Source organism: Coregonus clupeaformis, unplaced genomic scaffold, assembly GCF_020615455.1.
Source record: "Coregonus clupeaformis isolate EN_2021a unplaced genomic scaffold, ASM2061545v1 scaf0134, whole genome shotgun sequence".
Lineage (NCBI taxonomy): Eukaryota > Metazoa > Chordata > Actinopteri > Salmoniformes > Salmonidae > Coregonus > Coregonus clupeaformis.
In genome coordinates this window covers 241,177-267,101 of record NW_025533589.1, presented here as the reverse complement: position 1 = coordinate 267,101, position 25,925 = coordinate 241,177, and the positions used below count along the sequence as shown (strand labels likewise).

Sequence of the window (25,925 nt, the reverse complement as noted above, 5' to 3'; positions counted from 1 at the left end):
AGCTGGCAAACAGATGTAATAAATAGCCTTTAACTTCAGTTTATTGTTGTTGTAGCCTTGTGTTATTATGCAATTATTAATGGCCGTGTTTAGTTAATTCAATTGGAAGTTAAAGTGTCACCATGGTCACAGTTCTATATCAATTGCTGATCAGATGTTAGAATGCATTAGATTGAAGGTAACAGTCAGCCAGATTAGGCTACAGGTATAAATATAACCTGGCTGTTGTTGACAAGCATGGGCCTATTCAGTTCATATCCATATTATTAATATTTGATTCATTGATTGAAATTACGACCCCATTCTCAGTAGCCTATTCCAGCAGGCTACTGGGCAACAGAAGCACTTCCTACCTCAACATCGCCTTGCTGTTCATGTTAAATAAAATAATCTGTCTACTTGAACTAAGCAAGCTGCTAAATCATTCAGCTTACATCTTGCCTACATCTTGCCCAGGCTACTGGAGGCTGTCTGAAATAAGATGTAGGCCTATCAGGGAAAAATATTTTGGGCTAGTTTTCAGGCCTTGTTGGCGGGTTTTGAGAAATCATTGGCCTCGAAAAAGTAATTGCATTAAATAACCTCACTGTTTGGATGTGTCTGTTAGTAAATGTTTTATTTCTAAGAGATCATGAGTAAAAGAGAACAATTGACATTCTAGAATGAGTCACTGTGTTCACCACAACCAACATGCTGCATCTCTGTTTAGGGGTCAGTGGTCTAAAATGAGTCTCTCTGGAGAGAGAGAGGAGGGGGGCCCTGCCTCTAAAATGAGTCTCTCTGGGAAGAGAGAGGAGGGGGGCCCTGCCTCTAAAATGAGTCTCTCTGGGGAACATGACACCAAAACTAAGAGGTGAGCTGAAAATATTGTTTAAGAATTTATATTCGAAAATGCTATGAAGGAGAAAAGAAAATCACATTTGTGATTTTTCATCAGAAATTATTACTAATAGGTACCTTCAATGTAACTATTGTAGATTTGAGATGTGATTTAAAACCATTGTTTAGCTGGAATGTAATGTTCGTATCCTGTATATTTGACTGTGATACGTGGTTGTCTCACCTAGCTACCTTAAGATGAATGCATTTACAGATGCCATATCTTAATTTGACCCAGTTTCTCACAGCAGAAACATAATCCTGCAGCAATAGCAAATGTGTATTTTTCGGTGGATTATAATTAAGGGATATTTTCTGTAGGGGTTCATACATTTTTCATCAGGGAAAATCAAGTCTGACATTTTAAAGTGGAAATTACACACTTTAGACACCTTTATAAAGCCTTGTAGTGGTTTAATAATTTCTTTAAACAATAAAAGCTAATTGACCAACATTTCTGAAAATGGATATGTAGCGTTTTGGAATGAAACTCTTGTTTCCCCATCTGAGCTCAGAGTAGATGAGAGACGTAATGTTTGTCTCTGTTGTGTTGAAGCCCAATCAAGCAGGAGAGACCAGCCTCCCCTGTACCCAGCTGTGTGTCCATGAAGAGTAACCAGTCTATGGATCGTCCTATAATGTTTAGAGAGGGAGACTTTTCTACTGAACAAAGGTAAGAAGAACTCATGGGTCATGGTCAGTGAGTTAAACAACACTGTCTCTAGTCATTTCTCCTCTCCCATTTTCCCATTTATTTTTGTTGTTTTCATAATCCATAGGCTAATCCTTTTTTCCATTTTCATAGTCCTAAAACAATATTAAACAAACACAACATTCCCTGTGTGTGTGTGTGTGTGTGTGTGTGTGTGTGTGTGTGTGTGTGTGTGTGTGTGTGTGTGTGCACTCCCTGGATGAGGAGATGTAATCTCTAGCCTGATTGCCTAGTCACTTTTACCCCTACCTACATGTACATATTACCTCAACTACCTGGTACCCCTGGACATTGACTCAGTACTGGTACTCCTTGTATATAGTCTAGTTATTACCTCAACTACCTGGTACCCCTGCACATTGACTCAGTACTGGTACTCCTTGTATATAGTCTAGTTATTACCTCAACTACCTGGTACCCTGCACATTGACTCAGTACTGGTACTCCTTGTATATAGTCTAGTTATTACCTCAACTACCTGGTACCCCTGCACATTGACTCAGTACTGGTACTCCTGGTATATAGTCTAGTTATTACCTCAACTACCTGGTACCCTGCACATTGACTCAGTACTGGTACTCCTGGTATATAGTACTCCTGAGTGGCGCAGTGGTCTAAGGCACTGCATCGCAGTGCTAACTGTGCCACTAGAGATCCTGGTTCGAATCCAGGCTCTGTCGCAGCCGGTCGCGACTGGGAGACTCATGGGCGCGCACATTGGCCCAGCGTCGTCCCAGGGTAGGGAGGGAATGGCCGGCAGGGATGTAGCTCAGTTGATAGAGCATGGTGTTTGCAACGCCAGGGTTGTGGGTTCGATTCCCACGGGTGGGCAGTATAAAACAAATATGTATTCACTAACTGTAAATCGCTCTGGATTAGAGCGTCTGCTAAATGACTAAAATGTAAATGTAGTCTAGTTATTACCTCAACTACCTGGTACCCCTGCACATTGACTCAGTACTGGTACTCCTTGTATATAGTCTAGTTATTACCTCAACTACCTGGTACCCCTGCACATTGACTCAGTAGTGGTACTCCTTGTATATAGTCTAGTTATTACCTCAACTACCTGGTACCCCTGCACATTGACTCAGTACTGGTACTCCTGGTATATAGTCTAGTTATTACCTCAACTACCTGGTACCCTGCACATTGACTCAGTACTGGTACTCCTTATAGCCTCATTATTGTTATATCATTATGTTACTATTTCCTTTTTTTATTTAGCAATTTTTTCTTACTTTTAACTGCATTGTTGGGAAAGGGCTCGTTAGTAAGCATTTCACAGTAAAGTGTACAGCTGTTGTATTCAGTGCATGTGAGAAATAATATTTGATTTGAAGGTCATTGGCTCTAACGGTCGTCTCGTGCCGAACAGCACATGTTCGGATGTTGAAGCAAGCTGCTAAATCATTCATCTTACATACATTTACGTCATTTAGCAGACGCTCTTATCCAGAGTGACTTACAAGAGCAATTAGGGTTAAGTGCCTTGCTCAAGGGCACATCGACAGATTTTTCACCTAGTTGGCTCGGGGATTAGAACCAGCGACCTTTCGGTTACTGGCAAAACACAATTTTGTTTCAGAATTCTTAAGTTTATTTCCAAAACGCTATATCCACAAAAATGTTCAGCAGCAATGATTGCCTTGGGTACCTTCAATATTACTGGGTACCTTCAATATTACTGTTCTCAGATTTTTTATTAATGGATTTGAGATGTGTATAAAAATAAATGTTTTTTTTGCTAAATGCTATATATCCATTGTTTAGCTGGAATGGAATGTTCGTATCCTGTATATTTGACTGTGATATGTGGTTGTCTCACCTAGATATCTTAAGATGAATGCACTTACAGATGCCATATCTTAATTTGACACAGTTTCTCACAGCAGGAAAATAATCCTGCAGCAATAGGAAATGTAAATTATTATGTGCATTATAATTCATGAACATTTTTTGTAGTGGTCGGTACATTTTTCATTAGGGCAAATCAAGTTTGACTTTTTTTAAGTGGAAATTACAAACTCTAGAAGCCTTTTTAAAGCTTGAATACACTACAATACGGCAACTGTATTGTAAGTCACTCTGGGCCCGGTTTCCCGATAGCGATGGAATTTAGGCTTACCAGTGTTTTAAGATGCATCTTTCCTACAACGGTTGAAGATGTAACATGTATTTCCCACGCACCACGCAGAGAGAACGGCTGAAGATGTAACATGTATGTCCCACGCACCACGCACCACGTAGAGAGAACGGCTGATGTTGTAACATGTATTTCCCACGCACCACGCAGAGAGAACGGCTGAAGATGTAACATGTATTTCCCACGCACCACGCAGAGAGAACGGCTGAAGATGTAACATGTATTTCCCACGCACCACGCAGAGAGAACGGCTGAAGATGTAACATGTATTTCCCACGCACCACGCAGAGAGAACGGCTGAAGATGTAACATGTATTTCCCACGCACTCACGCAGAGAGAACGGCTGAAGATGTAACATGTATTTCCCACGCACCACGCAGAGAGAACGGCTGAAGATGTAACATGTATTTCCCACGCACTACGCAGAGAGAACGGCTGAAGATGTAACATGTATTTCCCACGCACGCACAGAGAGAACGGCTGAAGATGTAACATGTATTTCCCACGCACTACGCAGAGAGAACGGCTGAAGATGTAACATGTATTTCCCACGCACCACGCAGAGAACGGCTGAAGATGTAACATGTATTTCCCATGCACCACGCAGAGAGAACGGACTGAAGATGTAACATGTATTTCCCACGCACCACGCAGAGAGAACGGCTGAAGATGTAACATGTATTTCCCCACGCACCACGCAGAGAGAACGGCTGAAGATGTAACATGTATTTCCCACGCACCACGCAGAGAGAACGGCTGAAGATGTAACATGTATTTCCCACGCACCACGCAGAGAGAACGGCTGAAGATGTAACATGTATTTCCCACGCACCACGCAGAGAGAACGGCTGAAGATGTAACATGTATTTCCCACGCACCACGCAGAGAGAACGGCTGAAGATGTAACATGTATTTCCCACGCACCACGCAGAGAGAACGGCTGAAGATGTAACATGTATTTCCCAAGCACCACGCAGAGAGAACGCGGTCGCCAAGTGCGTTGTTGGAGCATGTCGTTATTTAGAGGATCGAAGAAAGGGAGCGCTGCTCTTGGATCAGTTTTCTCCATTCAAATCTTTCCTTAACATTATAATTAGTTCCCAATACTGATGACAGATCAGCTCCTAGAGAGATATTACCACCTACGGCTGCAAATATTGAGGCGGCTTATTCTAAATCACAGATTCGGCACATCATTGTTCACATGTTAGGCTACACATCATGAAATATATTGAGATAAATTACAGACCGTAGTCTACAAGTAGCAAAATAGAACTCAATTGATTGAACATGAACATGATTGAAATAGGCCTATAGCCTACTGTTTATATTTTAATGCAGTCATCTCGGTTTTCATTTGAAACATCATTTTATACGTCGCTTGTTTGCATCAATTGCAAAGACATTTGCAACTTTGTATTTGTAGTCAACTTTGTATTGAAGTTATCGGCGGTCACAAAGAGACGGATAAACCATGTGATTCTATGTTTAGCGGAGATCTGCTGTGTATAAAGTGACGCGGGAGGGCAAAGAAAGCTTCTAACGATGCACTTGGCTGTTCTACAAGTGGTCTGAGGCAGGTGTTAGAATATGAGCGTTTTCAAGTGCAACGTTAATAACGATGGTTTTGGGAAACAGCTCAGAGATTTAACAATGCTCCTACGAAGGTTCTAATGATGAACTTAGCCTTAAGATGCTTTTGGGATACCAGGCCCTGGACAAAAACATCTGCTAAATTCAAAGGTAATTTTTTTACATACAGATCTCATATTACTGGATGTATTTTTTAAAAAGAAAATTTATATTGATGTCACAAATGTGTCATGTGTACAGTTCTTTAATAAAAATGTAGTTATTTGTTACATTTGACTGTGTAAAACCTAGCAGTACTACTTATTTCTCTGAGAGTGAGGCAGATGTACATTCAAGAATGAGTTGTCACTGTGTTAACCACAACCAACATGCTGTATCTCTGTTTAGGGGTTTGTGGTTTAAAATGAGTCTGTCTGGGGAGAGAGAGGACCAATTTTCTACTCTGAGACGCTTTGTGGATATGGGCCCAGATCTCAAAATATTGTTTAAATTTGTTTTTGTTTTTTGTTTTACATAATTAAAAAAATTAATATTACTAATGTAAGCCACTGTAAAGACTGGGTTTAGTTTATTGTGTGGCATTCCTGATGTCCGCGTTCTGGAACTGTCCGCGTCCCCGTACAGAACTGCCCGCGTCCACGTACGGTTTGGCGCCAAGCTTATTGTCCAGTTACGCGCAGAGTGGTCTGAGGTGATCTTGGGGAACAACGACGGAGGTCGTTACAGTTGTGAGACACCGAAGTTTATTGTTCAATTTGCTTTTTTGCATAATGGTCAGTGACAGTATGAGTGTAGCCAGATCCTTTTCACTCGCTATTCTTGTTTAATTGTGTGGTTCACCGGATTCGTCATCATCCTCGAGGGACAGACGAACGACCTGCTAGCTAGCCAAGCTAGTCGGTACAGCTAGCTAAGCTAGCTACTCTACCAGCAGCATCCTAGTTATCCTAGCTACCACTACATTATCACCGGCTGCCTGCATTTCTTGTGGACCGATGGAGCTCCCGGGTTGTTTCTTCCACCTGTTGAATACCGTGGAGGGCTTCTCCCTCTCTCGTTGACGGATGCTGGCTTCCTACGCTCCCTCTGTCCGGTTCTCCTCTCTTCATTAGATGGACAGTAACTTTAGTGTTTAACCCCTCTGTGTCCAAGGACTGAACTTTTGAATATTATTTTCGGGGCGCCTCAAGTGACATTTTTTACAACGCTTATTTCTGATAAAATTAGTTAATTGCATCCCCCATGGAGCCCAGTTTCATAATATTACCTTCTGTCCCTGGTTATGAAGTAATAGCGAAAAAACAAGCCTTATTTTAGGGCATTTTTCACCCTACCAGCTCCTATTAGTTCTATTGAGCTCAGTGACACCGACTCGCCTTCAGAACGTTCTATTCCCAGCCCATTGTTCTGCGTCACAATGCCAGCTTCACTATTGTTATCAATGAGACCTGCCTGCGTTAACCCTGTAGGTTTACCTCAGGTAACTTATTATTACCAAGGTCACGGCTACTTGGTGAGCGTTAACCCTGTAGGTTTACCTCAGGTAACTTATTATTAACAAGGTTACGGCTACTTGGTGAGCGTTAACCCTGTAGGTTTACCTCAGGAAACTTACTATTAACAAGGTTACGGCTACTTGGTGAGCGTTAACCCTGTAGGTTTACCTCAGGTAACTGATTATTAACAAGGTTACGGCTACTTGGTGAGCGTTAATCCTGTAGGTTTACCTCAGGTAACTTATTATTAACAAGGTTACGAATGCTGCGCAGGTTCACTGAGTTGCAAACCAAATGGGTATAATGGGGTGATTGTTGTCTAATCGGGTGGTCTAGCTAATGGATTTGTAGATCTGACGCAGTTGCTACCTCAGATTATGAGCCTAGCAAGTGTCATGAAGTATCAGGTCTCCCGAGTGGTGCAGTGGTCTAAGGTGCCACTAGAGATCCTTGTTGTCGTAGCCGGCCGCGACCGGGAGACCTGTGGGCCAGTATGAAAAAATTAATAAATAATGTATGCACTCACTAACTGTAAGTCGCTCTGGATAAGAGCGTCTGCTTAATGACGTAAATGTAATGAATGAGTTATGTAGTACCCACATACAGCCACAAGGAGGAGCAAGAGTGCCATAAACCCATACTGTTTTTTGCCTTATAAACCCTAAACCTAACAATCAATCAAATTTATTTATAAAGCCCTTTTACACCAGCAGATGTCACAAAGTGCTATACATGTCACCGCCCTGGCTCTGGGGACACTGTTATGTTGAGCCAGGGTGTGTAATTCTATGTTTGTATTTCTATGTTGGCCTGAGTGACTCCCAATCAGAGGCAACGAGTGTCAGCTGGTTGTCTCTGATTGGGAGCCATATTTAACTGTCTGTCTTTCACTTTGTGTTTGTGGTTTCTTGTTCTCATTTGGTTTGTGTTAAACCGTAGACATCATGTTATCGTCTGTTGTTTTGATCGTGTGATCATTAATTAAAATAATATGTTCACCTTCAACGCTGCGCATTGGTCTCTCCCTGACGATCGTGACAGAAGAAACCACCAGAACTGGACCAAGCAGCCTAGTGAGGAGCAGAGTGGGTGGACTTGGCAACAGTGGAGGCAGAGCTTCGACTGGGTCAAGCCGAATGAGGAGCTGAATGGCGGAGATTGGAAGCAGAAGAGCGAGAGTTGGGCGAGAATTATCGAGGCCTGGCCCACGGGGAAGAGAGACTCCCAGAACATTTTTAGGGGAGGGGCTCATGACGTCAGACCAGCAGGAGGCCGCGATAGAGCGGTCCAGCGGGTTGCCAGAGGAGGCCGCCAGGTTACGGGGGCCACTGGTCGAAGAGGGGATGGAGGATGTAGAGGCACGGCGAGAGGTACTGGCGTGTGTTGCCAGTCCGGTCCGGCCCGTTCCAGATCCCGGTGTAGGGCCAGTGGTGTGTGTCCCCAGTACGGTCCGGTCCATTCCTGCTCCCCGCACCAAGTCAGTGGTGCGTTTCGTCAGCCCTGTCCGGCCCGGTCCTGCTCTCCGCACCAAGTCTGTGTTTTGCGTCGCCAGCCCAGTCCGGCCCATTCCTGCTCCCCGCACCAAGTCTGTGGTGCGTTTCGTCAGCCCTGTCCGGCCCGTTCCTGCTCTCCGCACCAAGTCTGTGGTGCGCGTCGCCAGCCCAGTCCGGCCCATTCCTGCTCCCCGCACCAAGTCTGTGGTGCGTTTACGTCAGCCCTGTCCGGCCCGTTCCTGCTCTCCGCACCAAGTCTGTGTTGCGCGTCGCCAGCCCAGTCCGGCCCATCCAAGCTCCCGCACCAAGTCAGTGGTGCGCCCGTCAGCCCGGTCCGGGTCCGCTCCTGCTCCCCGCACCAAGTCAGTGGTGCGTTTGCGTCAGCCCGGCTCGGTCGCTCCTGCTCCCCACACCAAGCCAGTGGTGTGCGTCGTCGATCCGACACGGCCCGTGCCTGTTCCACTGGTGCCTGGTCCGGCACCGGTCAGATGCGTTACGCCGGAGCTAGAGCAATCCGCTCCATCAGTGTGCAGTCCAGCTCCGGCCAGCGGGGCCAGACCGGACCAGGGTACTTTGGGAGTTTGGAGAGGAGTGGGGGATCAGGCCCGGGCCGGATCCGCCGCCAAGGCGGAGTGCCCACCCGGTCCCTCCCTGTGGTATTCAGTTGGCGCGGTCGGAGTCCGCGCCTTTAGGGGGGGGGTACTGTCACGCCCTGGCTCTGGGGACACTGTTATGTTGAGCCAGGGTGTGTAATTCTATGTTTGTATTTCTATGTTGGCCTGAGTGACTCCCAATCAGAGGCAACGAGTGTCAGCTGGTTGTCTCTGATTGGGAGCCATATTTAACTGTCTGTCTTTCACTTTGTGTTTGTGTTTTCTTGTTCTCATTTGGTTTGTGTTAAACCGTAGACATCACGTTATCGTCTGTTGTTTTGATCGTGTGATCATTAATTAAAATAATATGTTCACCTTCAACGCTGCGCATTGGTCTCTCCCTGACGATCGTGACAATACAGAAACTCTTACCCTACTTATAACCTATTTTAGCCGTAACCCTAACCCCTAATTCTAGGGTAGGGTAGCCTAAAACACTTTTAGAAACTATTTTAGTAATAATATTATCTTAGTAAATACAATTATATTATTAAATAGCGTTTTGATTATTTTGTTGTTATTTTATTAAATGTATAATTGCAAGACACATTTGTTTTATTTTTCAAATGTGGTTTGAATTGGGTGACCTAGTAACCTCTGTGTGAAAGTCCAGCAATTGGCGTGGGGCAGGTTTGAGACTGATCTAATACACTTTATTTCTCAGCTGCCTCACCAATGTCTGTACGTTAATTAATAACTTTTAATTGCTAAATATTTCCAATAGATGGCAGCATAAGACCACGAAGCATCAGTTATAGGCTACAAGCAGCAATATGATTTACATAAAATATTATGCAACCAAATACTATATGTCCCATGATTTTCTAAAATGGTCACTCATTACTTTAGTTAGCTATATATCTCCTATTAGGCCTGTGATGCTTTTGGAAGAGCAACAAAATAGTGACTATAGCAGGTGTTGAACCCCTGGTAAATAATCACTAGTCAGATGCTCCAACCTCAACCCTAGTATACATGCATTTTTAAATATCTGATATTGCGATTAAAAAACCTCGGAATAGATAAGACAAGAGTGCGTCTTCCAGCCCACCAATGAATTACATCATGCAACCCTCCCGGTTAGCAAATGTACCTCAACATGCCCCTCGTTTGTGCTAGAAGGCAGAGTGCTCGCTGCTGGTTGATGAATCTGACAAGTAATATCTAACAATTTCACAACATATACCTAATACACACAAATCTAAGTAAGGAATGGAATTTAAGAATATATACATATATGGACAAGCAATGACAGAGCAGCATGGACTAAGATACAGAAGAATATTATAGAATACAGTATATACATATGAGATGGGTAGTACATGATATGCAAACATTTTTAAAGTGACTAGTGTCAATAGGCAGCAGCAGCCTCTAATGTGCTTGTAACGATTCCGGCAGTCTGAGTCGGTTCCTGTATGTGTATTAGTTTTTCTGCTCGGGATCTCCAGTTTCCCGAGGGTTCTGGAAACGCTCCCTGCCTGGTTGCCGGACTACGTTCAGGCGGGAGCTCTCCTGATTTCCACACCTGCATTCCATCAGCAATCTGCACACCTGGCCCTGATCATCACCTTCATAAGCTCTGACCTGACATCCATTCCCTGCCGGATCGTTAGCCATGAACAGTATGTTTATCAGCGGATCAGTCCTGGAGCTTAGAGCATTAGTTTTGTTGTTTTGCACCTTGTTTGCTGGTTGTATGCTTACCTCCGTTTTGTTCTCCCTACAGTCACTCGTCCGGAACCTTCACCCAACCTCTGCCTGATGGTCGTGCGCTGCTGAGCCATCATTGGACCAACCACTGCACCCTCTACAACTCATCCACGCCGCCCGCTCTGTTCCCTGGATTATTCAACATCACCCGTGGATCAGTTAAATAAACACTCACCTTTGACACCACTTACCTTGTCCTGGTCTGCTTCTGGGTTCTGGCTTAGTAAACCGTGACAGAACGATCCGGCCAGTATGAACCCAGCGGACCTGGACTCTGTTCGCCATGCCATTTCCCATCAGGAGAAGATGTTGGGCCATCATAGCACGGAGCTACAGGAGATCGCGTTGGCAGTTCGGAACCTTTCTACCGGTCTGACGGAGGTCCAGAACCAGCGCAAGTTTCGGTGGAGGATCCACTACCGGTTTCACCCATCTCGCCTGCCGCTTCTGGAGCTGTGTCCTTCCGTGAGCCCAAGGTTCCGGCGCCGGATAAATATGAGGGGAGCTGGGAAGATGCCGTTCTTTCCTTATGCAGTGTGGGTTAGTGTTCGATCTACAGCCCTACTCTTATGCCACAGACAAGGCTAGGATAGCCTTTGTGATTGAAGTTGCTGTGTGGTCGAGCGCTGGAGTGGGCTTCAGCCGTTTGGGAACGACAGGACCCCTGCATGGCTTCATACCAGGGGTTCACGGCCGAGATGAGGAAGCTCTTCGACCATTCCGTCCGAGGGAGGGACGCAGCTAGGCGCCTGTTTTCGCTTCGCCAAGGAACTGCATGGCGTGGCGACTTCGTGATCGAGTTCAAGACGTTGGCTGTGGAGAGTGGGTGGAATGAGGAGTCTCTGCAAGCGGCCTTTTACCAGGGTCTGTCGGAGCAGCTCAAGGATGAGTTGATCTCCTATCCGGAGCCTAGTGACCTGGACAGCTTGGTAGCCTTGTCTATTCGGGTGGATAATCGAGTCCGAGAGCGAAGGAGGGAGAAGCAATGGGTTCCGTCCAATCGATCAGCTTCTCAGGTTCCAGTCGGGTCGGTGATTGGACCAGAATACGTCGATCATCGTCCACCACACAGGATTAGTGGAGAGGTCCTGTCTCCCGATTCTGAACCAATGCAAGTAGGGCGGCACGGGTTAACCAAGGAGGAACGCCAACTCCAGACGTAGGACTAACTGTTGCCTCTACTGTGGCGGTTCGGGGACATTACCTCGCCACCTGTTCCCGGCGGTCGTCAAACTGCGCGGCTCGCTAAAGTTGGGAGGACTTTTAGCGAGCCAGTTTCATCCTCTCAATACCTCTGTCAGACCCCCGTTTCCCGGCTACCCTTATGAACAGGAATCAGAGCTTAGCGATTAACGCTTTTATCGATTCAGGTGCCGATGGAAGCTTTCTTGATGCCGAAGTTGGTGGAACAGCTGGGGCTTTCAAGGAGCAATTGCCGGAAGCCATTGAGGCGACCACTCTGAACGGCAGTAGTCTGGCACGTATCACGATGAGGACTAAACCGGTTAAGATGCTGTTGTCGGGGAATCATTCTGAGATGATTTCATTCTTCATTCTGCCGTCTTCCCATGTTCCTCTGGTCCTTGGATACCCCTGGCTGAAGGAACACAATCCCACGTTCGATTGGGTGACGGGCAAGGTAACGAGTTGGAGCCTTGATTGTCATGCTAACTGTCTCAAGACTGCCTGTCCCCATTCGGTTCCCAGTCAGGTGATTGAGGCTAAACCCACAGATTTGTCCCTGGTTCCCGAGACATATCACAATTTGGGGGAAGTGTTCAGTAAGCAGAAGGCTCTGTCACTCCCTCCCCACCGACCATATGATTGTGCCATCAACCTGTTCCCTGGAGCTGTCTACCCCAAGGGAAGGTTATACAGTATCTCCCGACCTGAACGTGAGGCTTTGGAGACCTACATCAAGGAGTCCCTAGCTGCTGGTCTCGTTCGTCCCTCGTCATCACCCCTGGGGGCAGGATTCTTCTTTGTGGGTAAGAAGGATGGCTCTCTTCGACCGTGTATTGATTATCGGGGGTTGAATGACATCACGGTCAAGAACAAGTATCCCCTGCCCTTGATGAGCTCTGCCTTCGACTCCTTACAGGGTGCTACGGTGTTCACCAAACTAGACCTACGCAATGCGTATCACATGGTCCGGATCAGAGAGGGGGACGAGTGGTTGACGGGTTTCAATACACCGATGGGTCACCGAGTATCAGGTGATGCCGTTTGGACTGACCAATGCTCCAGCGGTATTCCAGAGTATGGTGAACGACGTCCCTGAGAGATATGATCGGTCTCTTTGTGTTTGTTTACCTGGATGACATTCTGATCTTCTCGAAGGAACCTTCCGACCACGTCCAGCATGTCCGGCAGGTTCTGCAGCGATTGTTGGAGAATCGCCTGTTCGTGAAGGCCGAGAAGTGGCGAGTTTCACGCCCACACGACATCCTTTCTCGGGTACATCATCTCCAGGGGAGAGATTAGGATGGACCAGGAGAAGGTTAGAGCGGTTCTGGAATGGGCCCAGCCGTACGAGATTGCAGCTCCAGAGATTTTTGGGGTTTGCGAATTTCTACCGCAGATTCATCCGGGATTACAGCCGTGTGGCCGCTCCGTTAACTGTCTTGACTTCCAGTATCAGGACCTTCAAGTGGAATCCGGAGGCGGATCGAGCGTTTCTGGATTTGAAGAGACGATTCACCAACGCACCGATTCTCTCTCAACCGGACACGGCCCGTCAGTTCTGCCGTTGAAGTGGGCCGCGTCTGATGTGGGAGTTGGCGCCATCCTGTCGCAGCGATGCTCCACGGACAGTAAACTCCATCCCTGCGCCTACTACTCTCGTCGCCTTTCGCCTGCGGAGAGGAACTACGATGTGGGCAACCGGGAGCTTCTCGCGGTGAAACTTGCCTTGGAGGAGTGGCGCCACTGGTTGGAGGCGGAGCAACCGTTTATTGTCTGGACTGACCACAAGAATCTTGCTTACGTGCAATCGGCTAGACGTCTCAACTCCCGTCAGGCCAGGTGGGCGTTGTTTTCGGACTATTCAATTTTTTCCCTGACGTTCCGACCTGGATCTAAGAACGGCAAGGCGGACGCCTTGTCCCGGATGTTCTCCAAGACGGAAGAGAGTGGGTCCAAGACCGAGACAATTCTCCCCCGGAACTGCGTCGTGGGAGCAGTTATGTGGAAGATTGAGGAGGAGGTGATGGCGGCCCTTCGACGCAGCCCGGTCCCGGTAACGGTCCACCCGGTCGGTTGTTTGTGCCTGAGTCGGTTCGTCCTGCTGTCCTCAAATGGTCCCACGCCAGCAAGATGGCTTGTCACCCTGGCGTGGCTCGGACGATAGCGTTTCTTCGCAGACGTTTTTGGTGGCCTGCCATGGCCGAGGATACTCGGGGTTTTGTTGCTGCCTGTCCAGTGTGTGCGCAGAATAAGAGTACCAATCGGCCCAGCTCTGGACTACTTCACCCCCTTCCTATTCCCCGGCGACCATGGTCGCATCTGGCCCTGGACTTTGTCACTGGGTTGCCCTCTTCTGAGGGGAACACGGTCGTTCTGACTATCGTGGACAGATTCAGCAAGTTCGCCCACTTTGTGCCAATTGCCAAGCTTCCCTCTGCCTCGGAGACGTCCGAGATCCTGGTTAGGGAGGTTTTCAGGGTCCACGGTTTGCCCAGTGATATCGTTTCCGACCGTGGCCCTCAGTTTACCTCTGCTGTCTGGAAGTCCTTCTGTTTGGCCATTGGAGCTACAGTCAGTCTCACATCTGGTTTTCACCCCCAATCTAATGGTCAGGCGGAGAGAGCCAACCAGAAGATGGAATCCACGCTACGCTGCCTTGTCTCTTCCAACCCCACCTCCTGGGTCTCTCAGTTGCCTTGGGTTGAGTATGCCCACAATACTCTCCCCTACATCTGCCACTGGGATGTCTCCCTTCCAGTGCCTGTATGGCTACCAACCTCCCTTGTTCCCTTCTCAGGAGAAGGAGCTCTCAGTGCCCTCTGTTCAGGCCCATATTCGTCGTTGCCACCGGACCTGGCATCGGGCCAGAAAGGCACTCCTTAGAGTTTCGGACCGGTATCAGCTCCAGGCGAATCGTCGCCGGATCCCCGCTCCCACCTATACCATCGGAGATAGGGTCTGGTTGGCCACACGGGATCTTCCGTTACGGACTGAGTCTAGGAAGTTGTTACCGAGTTCATTGGTCCGTTTGTGGTGGAGAAGGTGATCAATCCGGTGGCAGTTCGACTCAAACTACCGAGGACGCTCAGAGTCCATCCCACCTTTCATGTCTCCTGCCTCAAGCCTGTTTTCCTCAGTCCTCTGTTGCCTCCTCCGCCTCCTCCTCCTCCTCCTCGGATGATCGGAGGTGGTCCTGCCTACACGGTGCGACGCATCATGGATTCCAGACGGCGGGGCCGGGGTTTCCGTATTTCGTGGACTGGGAGGGGTATGGTCCTGAAGAGAGGAGTTGGATTCCGCGGCGACAGATCCTAGATGCTGACCTCATTCTTGACTTCTACCGCCTCCATCCTGGCGCTCCGGGAGTCCGCCCGGTGGCGTTGTCGGAGGGGGTACTGTAACGATTCCGGCAGTCTGAGTCGGTTCCTGTATGTGTATTAGTTTTTCTGCTCGGGATCTCCAGTTTCCCGAGGGTTCTGGAACGCTCCCTGCCTGGTTGCCGGGCTACGTTGCTAGGCGGGAGCTCTCCTGATTTCCACACCTGCATTCCATCAGCAATCTGCACACCTGGCCCTGATCATCACCTTCATAAGCTCTGACCTGACATCCATTCCCTGCCGGATCGTTAGCCATGAACAGTATGTTTATCAGCGGATCAGTCCTAGAGCTTAGAGCATTAGTTTTGTTGTTTTGCACCTTGTTTGCTGGTTGTATGCTTACCTCCGTTTTGTTCTCCCTACAGTCACTCGTCCGGAACCTTCACCCAACCTCTGCCTGATGGTCGGCGGCTGCCGAGCCATCATTGGACCAACCACTGCACCCTCTACAACTCATCCACGCCGCCCGCTCTGTTCCCTGGATTATTCAACATCACCCGTGGATCAGTTAAATAAACACTCACCTTTGACACCACTTACCTTGTCCTGGTCTGCTTCTGGGTTCTGGCTTAGTAAACCGTGACAGTGCTAGTGATGGCTATTGGATGAAAGCGGGGTGAACAGGCAGTGGCTCGGGTGGTTGATGAATCTGACAATGAATGTACTAGGAAAATACGTTTTTCTCGACCAGAGGTGACTAAATTAATGTTCAGGCTTATTGCGTTAGCAGTGTGGAAAGGGACAGTAAAAAGCGTGTGCAGGAGTTTTCCTGTGAGGGGGAGTGGTGGTGTATCCAGGGAGAAAACTAAACTAACCTTCTGAAATGTCATTCGTGGTCTTATGCTGCCATCTATTGGAATTATTTAGTAACTGCAGTAGTACTGAATAAAGTATATATCCTTACTAAAGTAGTAATTACTCAGAATTGCAAAATATGACATTTTCTAGTTCATTTTACCACTTACAACAATAAAATAACAATTTATAGCATAGCACAATGAAACTGACATAAACCAAAAACAACATACATTTAGTTAATTATAAAAAATAAATAAAAAACGATGTATTTAGATGGGTGACATTATCTGCCAAAGTAACACCTCGATCGAGCGTTCTTTTTGATTATTATTACTGTGTAAAACCTAGCAGTGCTACTTATTTCTCTGCGAGTGAGGCAGATATGTAGTATTTAGCAAAAAACATGATTCTTGGTCTCTCTGAAATGAAACCATCAAGTGATAGATTTTAAACAAACACATGTCTGTCATTGAACAACCCCATACCATGATTAGCTAGTGAAAAAACACACCAATCTCTTTCATAATTTCTTTAAACTATAAAAGCTAATTTACCAACATTTCTGAAAATGGATATATAGCGTTTTGGAATGAAACTCTTGTTTCCCCCTTCTGAGCTCAGAGTAGATGAGAGACGTAATGTTTGTCTCTGTTGTGTTTAAGCCCAATCAAGCAGGAGAGACCAGCCTCCCCTGTACCCAGCTGTGTGTCCATGAAGAGTGACAAGTCTATGAGTCGTCCTATAATGTTTAGAGAGGGAGACTTTTCTAGTGAACAAAGGTAAGAAGAACTCATGGGTCATGGTCAGTGAGTTAAACAACACTGTCTCTAGTCATTTCTCCTCTCCCATTTTACCATTTATTTTTGTTGTTTTCATAATCCATAGGCTAAGCCTTTTTTTCCATTTTCATAGTCCTGAAACAATATTAAACTAACACAACATTCCCTCCCTGTGTGTGTGTGTGTGTGTGTGTGTGTTTGTGTGTGTGTGTGTGTGTGTACTCCCTGGATGAGGATATGTAATCTGATGTTTTGTCCACAGAAACCAACAGGAGAGATCAGAGTCAGAGATTCTCAGTGGTCAGTCTTCCCAGAGTCATCAAACAGACCTGGCCTCCTGGGATAGGATAAAGGAATCCTTCTACCCCCCCCAATTGTAAAGTGGTTATCCCACTGGCTATAGGGTGAACGCACCAATTTGTGAGTCGCTCTGGCTAAGAGCGTCTGCTAAATGACGTTAATGTGCCCTTGAGCAAGGCACTTAACCCTAATTGCTCCTGTAAGTCGCTCTGGATAAGAGCGTCTGCTAAATGACTAAAATGTAAATGTAAATGTATATTCAGTGTATGTGGTCCTGTTATGTACATTTGTTTTTGTTTACCTCAAGTAAAGTTGATCTGTCAATCATTCATTCATGTGTTAATGAGAAAGCATTTTTTCTCTTGCTTAACTTATTTACTTGATTTATTTCAGTTGCTTGAACAGAATATTATGACATTTGTGAAGAACGAGCTGAAGATGTTCAAGAGGATTCTTAGTCCAGAACTCCCAGAAGGCTTTGAGAGTCAGAAGCAGGATAACGAAGTGGTGGACGCTGAAGATGAGAAGCAGGAGAGCATTGCCAGAGAGGGGGCTTTGAAGATCACACTGCACGTCCTGAGGAAAATGAACCAGAAGGAGCTTGCTGACACATTGGAGAAAAGTAAGAGCTGTCTGCCTCATGTTGAATGCTGTTTTATAACAAACATTTAAAAGCTGTAGCTAAAGTACAGCTAAAGTAGCTGTGCAACTCAATGATATTGTAGCAGCCTTAACACAACACCTAGTGACCTCATCAAGTAGCAGCAGGGATGTGTTGTGGTGATTAATTTAGAGAGAGAGAGAGAGAGAGAGAGAGAGAGAGAGAGAGAGAGAGAGAGAGAGAGAGAGAGAGAGAGAGAACATTAATAATACCATCAATAATGATATAAATCAGTCACACCAGTCTGTAATGCATTATGAAAACAGTTAAGAGAATAAATGATTGCAATTTAAACTTTAGAAAACATCCTTACAATACTCTAGGCTTTAAAACAGACGTAATATTAATATCCTCTGTGTTATTTCTTCATTCAGATGTGCTTGCTGTGATTTGCCAACGTGAAATCAAATCTAATCTAAAGAAGAAGTTTCAATGTGTATTTGAGGGGATCGCTAAACAAGGAAACCCAACACTTCTCAATAAGATCTACACAGAGCTTTACATCACAGAGGGGGGAACAGGAGAGGTCAATAATGAACATGAGCTGAGACAGATTGAGACAACAACCAGGAAACAAGCAAGACCAGAGACTGCAATCAAATGTAACGACATCTTCAGACCCTTAACTGGACAACACAAACTTATCAGAACTGTGCTGACAAAGGAGTCGCCGGCATTGGAAAAACAGTCTCTGTGCAGAAGTTCATTCTGGACTGGGCTGAAGGAAAAGCAAATCAGAATGTCCAATTTGTATTTTCATTCCCTTTTCGGGAGCTGAATTTGATGAAAAAGGAAAAACTCACTTTGATTGAACTTCTCAATCATTTCTCAATCGAAACCAAAGAATCAAGGATCTCCAACTACGACAAGTACAAAGTCCTGTTCGTCTTTGATGGTCTGGATGAGTGTCGACTGCCCCTAGACTTCCAGAAGAACAAGATCTGTTGTGACGTCACAAAGTCAACCTCAGTGGATGTTCTGCTGACAAATCTCATCAAGGGAAATCTGCTTCCCTCTGCTCTCCTCTGGATAACTACCAGACCTGCAGCAGCCAATCAGATCCCTTCAGGGTGTGTTGACCAGGTGACAGAGGTACGAGGGTTCAATGACCCACAGAAGGAGGAGTACTTCAGGAAGAGATTCAGTGATGAGGACCTGGCCAGCAGAATCATCTCACACATAAAGACATCAAGGAGCCTCCACATCATGTGCCACATTCCAGTCTTCTGTTGGATTTCTGCAATAGTCCTTGAACACATGCTGAAACATAAGAGAGAAGAGATGCCCAAGACTCTGACTGAGATGTACACACACCTTGTGGTGTTTCATACCAAACAGAAGAATGAAAAGTATCTTGGGAAAGAACAGACATGTCCACACTGGAATAAAGAGAGCATTCTGTCACTGGGAAAACTGGCTTTTCAACAGCTTGTGAATGGCAATCTGATTTTCTATGAAGAAGACCTGGAAGAGGCTGGCATTGATGTAAATGATGCCTCAGTGTACTCAGGATTGTGCACACAGCTCTTTAAAGAGGAATGTGGGCTGTACCAGGACAAGGTGTACTGCTTCGTGCATCTGAGCATTCAGGAGTTTCTGGCTGCTGTATATGTGTTCCTCTCATTCATCAACAACAATGAGAATCTAATGGATGAATCTCAATCAACATCCAGCCACTTTTTTGTGAGGTTCAGACAGAAGCGTAAAGTTACCTTCTACAAGAGTGCTGTGGATAAAGCCTTACAAAGTGAGACAGGAAACCTGGACCTTTTCCTCCGCTTCCCTTCTGGGCCTCTCACTGGAGTCCAATCAGAAGCACTTACGAGGTCTACTGATAAAGACAAGAAGCAGCTCACAGAGCCATGAAGAAACAGTCAAGTACATCAAGGAGAAGATCAGGGAGAATCCCTCTCCCAGAGAGGTGCATCAATCTGTTCCACTGTCTGAATGAACTGAATGATCATTCTCTAGTGGAGGAGATCCAGCTACCTGAGATCAGGAAGTCTCTCAGAAGAAGAACTGTCACCTGCACAGTGGTCAGCTCTGGTCTTTGTGTTGCTGACTTCAGAAAAGGAGCTGGATGTGTTTGACCTGAAGAAATACTCCAGATCAGAGGAAGGTCTTCTGAGGCTGCTGCCAGTGGTCAAAGCCTCCAGAGCTGCTCTGTGAGTACATCAAATGACATATAAGAACTAATCATCAGGAATAAATATGAAGTTTAGAGAAATATATGTATTATAATATGTATATAATATTACATTGAAAAACTTACTGAATCAATGCATTGATGTTCATATTAGTATAACAATATGACCATACAATTCTAGGAGACGGAAGATGAATCTATATGTTGTTTAAGAGAATAAATCAAATGCATCTGCCAATGTCCTTCTACACTACTGGTGTTAAATTAACAGTGTGTTTGTGAAATCATGATGATCTCTCTGTCAGACTGTCAGGCTGTGGAGTAACAGAGGAAGGATGTGCTTCTCTCGTCTCAGCTCTGAAGTCAAACCCCTCACACCTGAGAGAGCTGGACCTGAGTAACAATGACCTGAAGGATTCAGGAGTGAAGCTGCTCTCTGCTGGACTGGGGAATCCCCACTGTAAACTGGAGACTCTGAGGTCAGTATTCCTGTAGTTGGTCAACAAGTGATAACTGTTCACCAGATCCACATGTGTTTACCAGACACACATAGTCCACACCATATGTGTTTGGACAGTGAAGCTTACTGTTTTACATTTGGTGCTATGCTCCAGCAATTTGGATTTGAGATAGAATGTTTCATATTAGGCGACAGTACAGAATGTCTTCATACATAGCTGTTTTACAGTTTAGATAGGAAAGCACTTTATGTGTCTAGTTCTCCCATTTGAAGAAGTCGTAATAATTTGGACATATTCACTTATATTGTATTAAAGTAGTCATAAGTTTAGTATTTGGTCCCATATTCCTTACCTGCAGTGATTACATCAAACTTGTGATTCTACAAACGTGTTGAATACATTTGCAGTTTGTCTTGGTTGTGTTTTGGATTATGTTATTTCCAATAGAAACTGAATGGTGAATAATGTCCTGTCATTTTGGAGTCACTTCACTTGTATTGTCAGTAAGAATAGAAGATGTTTCTGAACTTCTTCATTCATGTGGATGCTACCATGATTATGAATAATCATGAATGAATGGTGAATGATGATGAATGAGAAAGTTACAGAGGAACAAAGTTCATATCCCCTCTGTTATTGGTAATGGTGAGAGGTTAGCATGTTTTGTTGTAGCCTCTGTAACTTTCTCACTCATTATTATTCATGATTGATTTATGATTTGTATTAATCATGGCATCATCAGGATTAATTTATTAGTGTTTCGAAACCTGTTATCTACTCACTTAGACAGAAAATTAATCCAGTCATCATCCACCATTCAGTTACTATTGGGCAAAACATAACCCAAAACACAACCAAAACAAACTGCAAATGCAACCAACGAGTTTACAACCAAATACTCAACTTTTGACTACTTTAATACACTATAAGTCAAATGGTCAGAATACGTTTGACTTCTTCAAATGGGGGACTAGATACATAAAGTGCTTTCATTTCTAAATGGTGAAACAGATATGTATTAAAATACCCTCAAATAAAAGGTGACATTATATACTGTCACCTCATATGAAACATTTGATCACAAATCCAAAATGCTGGAGTATAGAGCCAAATTTAAAAGGTTAGGTTCACTGTCAAAATAGATATGGTGTGGACTGTATACTCAATACAATCTAAATCTGATACCTCACTGTCTGTCTTTTGACTGATACTGCTTTTTAAACTGGTCTGGTCAGTCAACTCAAATATTCGTACTATATATTTTTCTATCTACAGGCAATACATTTATAATAATGAAACATTCATTTATGAATAGATATGGCAGGTTTCAGGACACTGATATATCTGAATATGTTGAAAAAATATACTGCCACTATTTGGACCACCAAAGAATAGCAGTGTGATTTTAATATGATTTGACTCTTTGCAGGCTGTCAGGCTGTCTAGTCACAGAGGAAGGCTGTGCTTCTCTGTTCTCAGCTCTGAAGTCAAACCCCTCACACCTGAGAGAGCTGGACCTGAGCTACAATCACCCAGGAGACTCAGGAGTCAGACTGCTCTCTGCTGGACTGGAGGATCCACACTGCAGACTGGAGAAACTCTGAAGTATGTAGAGGGTTTATGTCAATGTTCATATCAGACATGTTGGAGTTATCAGGCTAGTTAAGACAAACATTCTGACCACCACTTGGACTAAGTTATATAAAGACTGTGTGTGTGTGTCCAGTGTGTGTGTTTGTGTGTGTGTGTGCGTGTGTGATTCCAGTGTGTGTGTGTGTGTGTGTGTGTGTTTACTGGACACACACACACTGACACACACACACACACACACACACACACACACACACACACACACACACACACACTGACACACACACACACACACACACTGGACACACACACACACACACACACACACTGGATACACACACACACACACTGGACACACACACACACACTGGACACACACACACACACTGGACACACACACACTGGACACACACACACACACACTGGACAAACACACTGGACACAAACACACACACTGGACACACACACACACAAACACACACACTGGATACACACACACACACTGGACACAAACAAACACACTCTGGACACACACAATGGATACACACACACTGGACACACACACACATACACACACACAAACTGGACACACACATACACACTGGACCCACACACATGCTGGACACACACACAAACACACTGGACACACACACATTGTACACACACACTGGACACACACACACTGGACACACACACAAGGCAAACTGGACACACACACTAGACACACACACACACACTAGACACACACACACACACACACACACACACACAGACACGTATGCTGGACACACACACACACTGGACACACACACACACACACTGGACACACACACACTGACACACACACACACACACTGGACACACACAAAGTTATATGCTGACTGTTTGTGTGTGTGTGTGTGTGTGTGTCTAATGTGTGTGTGTGTGCATGTGTATCACTCAATGACACACAGACACACACACACTGGACACACACACTTGGACAAAGTTATGTGCTGGCTGTTTGTGTGTGTGTCCATTGTGTGTGTGTGTGTGTGTGTGTGTGTGTGTGTGTGTGTGTGTGTGTGTGTGTGTGTGTGTGTGTGTGTGTGTGTGAGTTCACGTGTATCCCTCAATGACTGTCTGTTCTTCTGCTTACCGCTACAGTGTGGAACATGGTGGAGAGAACACAATGAAACCTGGACTTAGAAAATGTGAGTGTTGACTGCTGTGAAGAATATGACTAAGAATAAGTCTTAATTCAAGTGAAGTCAAAGTCAAAGACCACCATCATTACTTACTTGGTCATATTAAATATCAGCTGTAGTTCTACAGAAGCACAAATCAGGGACACCAAAGTTTACAAAGAGTTGCTTTGACAATGTGTGTGTGTGTGTGTGTGTGTGTATGCTTGCATGCATACAGGTGTGTGTGTGTGTTCCGTGTGTGTGTGTGTGTGTGTGTCTAGTGTGTGTGTGTGTTCATGATGTGTGTGTGTGTGTGTTCAGGATGTGTGTGTGTTCATGCATAGAGGTGTGAGTGTGTATCCAGTGTGTGTGTGTGTGTGTGTTTTCAGGACATGTGTGTGTGTGTGTTCAGGATGTGTGTGTGTGTGTGTGTGTGTGTAATTAATGGGAATAAGTGTGTTTTATATTACCATACAGTATAACATATGATCATTGAACAAGTCTCAAGTTACCTTAACGTCTCCTTTTGATACCTAGAAACATCTACATTAAATGAATTAGTGAAAAGTGAGTTAACATTCTAATGTGAATGATGATGATTTCTAATATTGTGTCTGGTTTCATCCATCAGATGTCTGTGATCTCACACTGGACCTAAACACAGTAAACAGACGCCTCTCTCTGTCTGAGGAGAACAGAAAGGTGACATGGAGGAGAGAGGAGCAGCCGTATCCTGATCACCCAGAGAGATTTGAGGACTGTAGACAGGTGCTGTGTAGAGAGGGTCTGACTGGGCGCTGTTACTGGGAGGTAGAGTGGGGTGGGAGAAGGGCTGATATAGGAGTGACATATAAAGGAATCAGCAGAAGAGGAAGGCTTGATGACTGTTGTCTTGGAGACAATGACAAGTCCTGGAGTCTGTTCTGCTCTGACAACAGTTACTCTGCCTGTCACAATAATAAGTCCACTACCATAGACGTCCCCTCCTCCAGATCCCACAGAGTAGGAGTGTATCTGGACTGGCCAGCCGGCACTCTGTCCTTCTACAGAGTCTCCTCTGACACACTGACCCACCTGAACACATTCCACTCCACATTCACTGAGCCCCTCTATCCAGGGTTTAGGGTTTGGGATGACCCCTTTGACCTTTGGGGTTCCTCAGTGTCCCTGTGTCAAACATAACACACACACACACACACACACACACACTGGGAACACACACACACTGAACACACAAACACTGGACACACTGGACACACACACACACACTGGACACACACACTGGACACACACACACACTGGACACACACACTGGACACACACACACACCTGACACACACACACACAGGACACACACACACACTGGACACACACAAACACAAACACACACACTGGACACACACACTCAAACACACTGGACACACACACACACACACACACACACACACACAACTCATCATTATTGAATTGTTATACAGACGTGGTTATGAATCCAACGAGACATAACAAAAGATTGGTGATGATTAAGTCTGATTAAGGAGCTATTCTGTCTGGAAGAAGTGGGTTTTTACAACTGTTTAAAACTGTTATTTTCTGTGGTCCAGTCTAGGCTAATGTTAGCACAGTGTATTGCTAGCAGAGGCAAGTGCATAGTCGAGCTAGCTAAGAAAGAGCGTTACCAGTGGTGTAAAGTACTTAAGTAAAAATACTTTAAAGTACTACTTAAGTAGTTTTTTGGGGTATCTGTACTTGACTTTACTATTTATGTTTTTGACTACTTTTACTTTTACTTCACTACATTCCTAAAGAAAATAATATACTTTTTACTCCATACATTTTCCCTGACACCCAAAAGTACTCGTTACATTTTGAACGCTTAGCAGGACAGGAAATGGTCCAATTCACACCCTTATCAAGAGAACATCCCTACTGCCTCTGATCTGGCAGACTCACTAAACACAAATGCTTTGTTTGTAAATTGTCTGAGTGTTGGAGTTTGCCTCTGGCTGAACGTACATTTTAAAAACAAGAAAATTGTCTGGTTTGCTTTATGTAAGGAATTTGAAATGATTTATACTTGTACTTTTACTTTTGATACTTTAGTATATTTTAGCAATTACATTTACTTTTGATACTTAAGTATATTTAAAACCAAATACTTTTAGACGTTTACTCAAGTAGTATTTTACTGGGTGACTTTCACTTTTAGTTGAGTCATTTTCTATTAAGGTATCTTCATTTTTACTCAAGTATGATAATTGGGTACTTTTTCCACCTCTGGAGTTAACATCGTCATGGACAGCAGAAAATGACTGGAGACGGACATCGGAGTTGGAAAACAACGTGATTAAAAAGGAGGAAGTGATTAAAACAAAGGACATTTATTCAACTGTGAAGACAAACCTTTTAATTAAATCTGCTAAATGAGCGAACTTAGGAGGAAACGTCAGTGAGTGAAGTGAATGAAGATCACGTGACTGAGGAAAATATTGCTTTGGTTGAGGACAATATTGAAGTGAGTGACAATCAGGAGCTTATTGAGAAATGAACAATTATTGGAATTGATGGAACCATTGGACAGTTTGATAAAAGTATTGAACAGTGGAGCTCATATACAGAACGGTTTGAATATTTTGTTCTTGTAAATGACATGGATGAGGACAACATTGTGCCTACATGTTTTAGTGTAATGGGGCCAAAGACATTTAATTTACTAGGCAGCCTGCTACAGCCAGTCAGAACAGGTAATAAGACGTATGGGGATATTGTGGAGATA

At 44.9% G+C, this 25,925-nt stretch overlaps 1 long non-coding RNA gene across 1 annotated transcript; it reads left to right on the top strand.

Annotated features, from left to right (window-relative positions):
- Nucleotides 1-829: 829 nt before the first annotated feature.
- LOC121566378 lies at nt 830-16,748 on the top strand. Its single transcript, XR_006658271.1, has 3 exons — nt 830-853; nt 1,436-1,552; nt 16,709-16,748. It is a non-coding gene; the product is annotated as an uncharacterized LOC121566378 (long non-coding RNA).
- The last annotated feature ends 9,177 nt before the right edge of the window (nt 16,749-25,925 follow it).